The sequence below is a fragment of the Halyomorpha halys genome, unplaced genomic scaffold (assembly GCF_000696795.3).
Source record: "Halyomorpha halys isolate HHAL.00 unplaced genomic scaffold, Hhal_1.1 Scaffold208.1, whole genome shotgun sequence".
NCBI classification, from domain to species: Eukaryota; Metazoa; Arthropoda; class Insecta; order Hemiptera; family Pentatomidae; genus Halyomorpha; species Halyomorpha halys.
This window is the reverse complement of record NW_027109100.1, coordinates 1,065,291-1,072,103: the sequence shown is the minus strand read 5'-3', so window position 1 is coordinate 1,072,103 and position 6,813 is coordinate 1,065,291. Positions and strand designations below refer to the sequence as shown.

At 26.8% G+C, this 6,813-nt stretch overlaps 1 long non-coding RNA gene across 3 annotated transcripts in view; it reads right to left on the bottom strand.

Annotated features, from left to right (window-relative positions):
* Nucleotides 1–3,324: 3,324 nt before the first annotated feature.
* Nucleotides 3,325–6,813, bottom strand: part of LOC106679569 (uncharacterized) — a 16,427-nt gene continuing 12,938 nt past the window's right edge. For all 3 annotated transcript variants that reach the window (XR_010843395.1, XR_001343000.2, XR_010843396.1), the window contains 2 exons: nt 6,649–6,711; nt 3,325–4,491 (listed from right to left, as the gene is read on the bottom strand). This is a non-coding gene — a long non-coding RNA (uncharacterized lncRNA). The remainder of the gene's footprint in view (nt 4,492–6,648; nt 6,712–6,813) is intronic.

The window sequence follows — 6,813 nt, the reverse complement described above, 5'->3', positions numbered from 1 at the left end:
TGATCTTCGTGATCTTTTTTTCTCCTTTTAATCAAATCAAAAAACTTTCCAAGAGGCATTACAGCAACTTCATGATGAGAAAAATGTACATAATGCAATACAAAATTCTTCTTCTCCATATCTAATTAACTAAGTTTTCAAATCTAAAAGCTTTATCCATGTGAAGTTATAAAATTCCTATAATAAGCTATACCAAATAAAAAAACTATTAACACTTTAGTGGGGACACTATGGCTATTTAAACTGAGGTTCTTTACCATATTCATGTTTCCTATGACTTGATAAAGATTCTCTTGACATGAACATTTTTGGACATATCACAACAAAATGTCTTCTTTGTAAAACTTCAAAAAGTTTGATTAACCTATCAACCAATCATTCCATTTTTTGTGTAAAGATCTTATGAAAAAAATGCGTAACTTAAGCACCAAAAACATGCCATCAAAGTCTAACTCTCTCTCTCATATTTTCTCTCCAGCAATGAACACCCATACATTAAACACATTCCTTACATCAAACTAGACCAAGGAGTACAAAGCTCTTGGTTGCTTTTGGTGTCAATTCAATGGTAAAATCAATTTTTTTTTTGTGAATTCATACAGTGTAAAAATGAAACAAGTGAAGATATTAATACGAAACATTGGTAACAATAACAAATGTTCAATTAGCAGGTAAGCAGGTTAAGAAATTTTTATTTCAAATGGCCACATGTATTCAACAAATAAATACTATTCAAGGAAGGAATAAGAAATCATCTTAGATTTTGAAATAATTCATAAAAAATAGTCCTTCTTTAAAACCTTACAAATAAACAGTCTATCTGTAATTATTATATTAAAATTTAATAATATCTGATTTGAAATTTATCACATAGTATATAGTAGAGTATTCACTGTATATAAGAGGAAAGTAAGCACAGCCATAATTGTTAAATAAATAAATTAACTTTCAATTAATACAAAAAAATAAAATAATAATAAGAAATAAAAATCAGACAAAGTTCTAACTCTAAAAGTTTAATAGCTTGATACTGGTGTGCATACGATCGATGTGTTTGATCATGTTGCTCTTCAACTTTGATCTGTGGTGACAATGAGGACATTTGAACTGTGGTTCTTGGCCGCATTCGTAACGTTGGTGACGTATCAATGAATGCTTACTCCAATACATGCGTGGGCACTTGTCACAGCAATATTCTTTTTTCAAATGAATAAAGCCTTAAAACAAAAAAAAAAAGAAGAAAGTAAGTAAAAGACAACATAGCTTAGTTATATAAGAAATATTTATGACAAAATAGGAGTAGTACATACCTGGTTGATTCCAGAATAATTTTGCTAATTGAAATAAATGATTAATATACAACAACAAATGATCAATGAATTTTTTCTCTATTATAAAAATTTTAAATGATATTTCATATTGAATTTTCAGCATAATAACAGCTTTTGGAAAATTGGATTAAGTTTATTAAGATGATTTTGAATTAAATATTAAGATTCCTTTAATTTTTTTAACAATATTATTCTTCTAAAAATAATTTGTTTTTAAATATAAAAGTGCATACCTATAGGTTAAGTAATCATCAGAATTAAAACAATAAGTTTTACACTAACTAGATGTAAACAAAAATAATACTGAATACAAAAAATATACATCTTTTAAATTGTAATTATATTAACAAATAAGTAATTTTCATCTAAAGCCGAAACACTTAATAATAATAATACCGAATGCTTCATCTAAATGGTAGAAATCTAAATGAACAAAATATAAGTTAATGACAATAACAATTTGGTGAAAACATTAACATTAAGCTTAAATATTTTAAAAAACTCAAGAAATAATTGTACAGACAAATACGTTTATAGCATGTTAAAAATCAACTAGAAATACCTAGTTTTCATTTAAAAATATTTTCAATTCTAAAAGAAAAAAAGTATAACAACTAGTATTTTAGTATAATAGTAAGGAAAAAAACAACACAATATTTAATTTTAGGTAAAATAAAAACAAAAATGAGTGAATTATGTATTATTTACCATTACACAAAAATGCCTTAAACCGATATGAGACCTGAGGTGTGATTTCCGCTTAGCTTTGTATGAGCAATGAGGGCATGGAAATTGGGGTTCAATGCCACATTCATATTTTTTGTGTCGACTCAAAGTTTCTCTGTTCTTATAAGTTCTCATACAAACTCTGCAGATGTATTTTTCCAAACATGATTGGTCATCTTCCCCAAAAGTGCCTTTAAAAAGTAATGATAACAATGTGAAAAGGCATACAATTTTATTTAAAAGATAGAGTATTAATTTATCATAAACTAACAATATATAAAATAGAATTCCTTTGAACTTGAATAAAGTTGAATAAATATAAATGATTTATGTACAAAAACATAGTAGCATTTAAAAAAAAAATGTTAAGTGTAACAGGAATATTTATCATTTATTTCCATTATAAAGTGTTATGAGATTCAAGAATAGCTTATTATTACAGGTTTCATATAGAAGAAAATTTAACCCATACCATTATCTATGTGTATTGAATATATATTATAAAAACAAGATTAAATGTAAATCAATTGTAAAATAGTTTATTTTAACTTATTAACCTAAATCAATCCTAAACATGCTATTTCATCTGTATATTTCTTGGATTATTCTTTAGGAGTGAAGAAAAACACCAAACACTTACTCATGAAGAAAACAAGAAATATATTAATGCATCATATTTCATAATCATATAAATATTATGGCACTATTGTCCTTTTAATAAGTGCTTCAAGCCAATATGAGTTTTCAGATGAATTTTCTGTCTAGCTTTGTAGGGACAATGAGGACACGTAAATTGCGGTTCTTTACCACACTCATATCTTCGATGGCGAATTAAAGATTCCTTGTTCTTATAGGCTCTCGAGCATGTATTACAGTGAAAGCCTACTCCAGCAACATACATTCCTTAAAATTAAAGTGTACAATCAGATAAAACAGGAAAGAAAAGTCAATAAAATGTTAAATAAAAATTTTTCAGATTAACATGAATGTTGTTGTAAGAAGTTATTTTTGTGAGAATAGATAGACAAGAGAATGGGTTTCAAAATTACATCTATGATAAGTATTATGCCAATTATATGAACTAATTAGGATCAAAGATGGTTAATATAACAGAAAAAATCCACACAATCAATAATCAAAATGTAACAGAAAATAAATCAAACACATAGGATATAATGAAGTATAGAAACACATATTTATAACAAATATTTTTTATTTATAACACTTAATGTATGTATAAATGAAACAAAATTATGTGATACTATTACAAAGGATTATTCCATGTTCCGATTAAAGTGTCTTTGTTAGTTAAATTTTATTAAATTGTTTGTAGCTATTCAAACATATGTTATTAACGATAGATTGGTAAAAGGAACAGAACTCATCCAGAAGGACTGGCCAAGTTTTTTTTTTTTTTTACTGACATGAAATTAATTGTTAATTACTTATTGTGTTTTTATAAGCATAACAATAACAGTAAATAAAAAATAAATAGGTATACGTGAGTAAATCAAGATATGATGGTTTGGAATTATTGCTGATGTGGGGAAGCTGATAAATCAAGTAGAGTACCATGAATAAAATAATTTTATGATATTAATACAAAATGAGCACAATGAATGTAGTACCATATCTCATAAACTAAACGATTTTATTTCAGAATAAAATTTAGAAAAAACAAAAAAACAATTAAATATCAACAATGTAAGAGACTTTTACTTTATAACTATAAGAAGGAAATAAATATATTTTATACATGTTAAGACAATAAATAAAACAAATAAATAAAACAAAATTAGTGCAACATGCAGTTATAACATGAGAAACTCATGGAAATTTATAACAGGAAATAAAATAAAAATACAATTTAACAATAATTCTAAGAAAATATGGGTTAATACAAAAGAAATATAATCATTTTTGAAAACTGTTGATAAACTGAAAATAAGGCTGTTGGGGTAATTTGGAAATACATTATACTCACATGAAGGAATTTAAAAAATACAAACAGCTCTATAATAAACTAAACTTACACAATGTACATCATTAGTTACAAATATATGGGGTTTAAGCAACCAATTGTTTTATCTGATACAGAATGAGGAAAATTTAATATTCTTAATTATTATAATTAATTTGTATTATCAATCCTTCAAATTTATTGTAAATCCGGTACAAATTAAGATATTTTATTGTAGTCAATACTTAGTTTTAATCATAAAAGTATGTTTTATGCCTATATGTGTTTTTAAGTGTCCTTTATGTTTTGCTTTATAAGGGCAGTGTGGGCACTGAAACTGCGGCTCTACACCACATTCATATTTCTGATGCCTCGAGAGGCCGTGAGGGTAACGGTATGACTTCAAGCAGTTTGGGCAATGGTAATCTTTGGTTGCTCTTCGGAACTTTTTTAGATACTTTCCTAAAAAACAACCTAAAAAATTTTCACTAATTAGAAAAAAATCATTTAATCAATTATAAATAACTTACAAATAATTAATAAACTTTAGGAAAGATAAAAAGTCTTAATATTAAAATGGGATGGTTTGTTCTGATGATAATAAAAATAATTGAAACTAAAATAACTAATACTTGTTCGAATTCATACAACTCAGAATCCACATCGGCAAAATTAAACGGTTTTCGCTTCAACCACCATATCATTAAAATAATCAGATAGAATCCCTAATTAGTAAAAATGATGAATTTCATTAAAATTTGAAATATAAATCTTAATTATTATAGACAAATATAATGTAAAATTAAAATTTATTATGTTGAAGGTATGTCTGTTGGTATCAAGAATCCATTTCTTCCTTGCCAAGCACTATGCTCAAGATCCTTGATTTATTTAAGTGATACAATTTTCAACTGACGGTTAGAATAGTAATGGTTGTTGAGGATAAAATTAAATTCTAAAAATTCTCATAGCAAAAAAAGAAAAGAAAAATGATTTGTTATCCTGTGACTGTAATATTATGTCTGAATAAAATGCTTTGTTATCCTGTGACTGTGATATTATGTCTGAATAAAATGCTTTGTTATCCGATGACTGTGATATTATGTCTGAATAAAATGATTTACGATCTTGTGACTGTGATATTATGTCTGAATAAAATGATTTGCTATCCTATGACTATGATATTATGTCTGAATAAAATTATTTGCTATCCTGTGACTGTGATATTATGTCTGAATAAAATGATTTTCTATCCGGTGACTGTGATATTATGTCTGAATAAAATGATTTGCTATCCTGTGACTGTGATATTATGTCTGAATAAAATGATTTTCTATCCGGTGACTGTGATATTATGTCTGAATAAAATGATTTTCTATCCAGTGACTGTGATATTATATTTGAATAAAAAATATAATACCACAAAAGGATTTTCCGAAACAGAATAAGTCTGTAAATGTAATCTTTAGAATAATGAAATAGCTATTTATTTAGATGAATCAAACTGAACTTTTTAAGTTTCCAAACAGACACTAATTTCAGCAAATTGTAGAATAACTATTATTAAGGTAGTACTAATTGCAGCAACTAGTAGTGTGATTACTACTAAGGTAGCACTAATTTGGGCAACTAGTAGAGTAACAACTACTAAGGTAGCACTAATTTGAGCAACTAGTAGTGTGACTACTACTAAGGTAGCATAATTTAGGCAATTAGTAGTGTAACAACTACTAAGGTAGCACTAATTTGAGCAACTAGTAGTGTAACTACTACTAAGGTAGCACTAATATGAGCAACTAGTAGTGTAACTACAACTAAGGTTGCACTAATTTGATCAACTAGTAGTGTGATTACTACTAAGGTAGCACTAATTTAGGCAACTAGTAGTGTAACAACTACTAAGGCAGCACTAATTTGAGCAACTAGTAGTGTAACTACTATTAAGGTAGTAGGATCAAGAAAAATATTCCAAAGGTTTTTTTTGATTTTTTTTATCAAAGGTGAGTCAGGCTATGGATTGATTCTTAAAATAAAAAGCTCACTTTTTACTGTGGATTTCAATAAATATATTTTGACTTGACAAATTCCTTCTTGTTGAGGATAGTTTTGAGCTTCAGAGGGTCAGAAGTACATGCCTCTTCCTAATGAACATGTTTATTATTTTCCAAGCACAAGACAGAAGATAATTAATTATAAATTTATAACATGACATTACAACTTTCTACCTACACCAAACAGCAAAGCTTCAGCCTTAATTCTACTAATTTTTAAAGGAAATGTGTTCAAGTTTAGTTAAAACCATGCTTTGATTCACTGAGGCTTTAAATAGAGGAATATATTGAAGGCATGAAAATTATTAAAAATCCAGGCGTCAGAAAAAAACAGTAAATATCAACTTAAAACCTTTATTGCCTAATAATGCTTTCAATATCCAACACAAAACTCTAAAAAACTAAAATCCAGTCAGATATAGAAACAGAAGTAAGTATAGTACATAAGTAATACATATATGTATTATTTATGCATATATACATTACATAGATTTCAAGTTATACATTGCATTAGAAAATTTATAGAACATAGCTATCAACATTTAATATTTAGCTCTAAAACAATGGAGATGTTGATTACCACATTCTTTTGATGTCTGAAAATCCACATTAGAATGTTCAACTCATTAGTAATTTTTCCTCACTGAAAAATAAAAAATTATTAAATGTAGAACACACTTGAGCAATTATGATTTTATATATTACACATGCAGTTCTATTAGTACTAAAATACTAAAATATATAT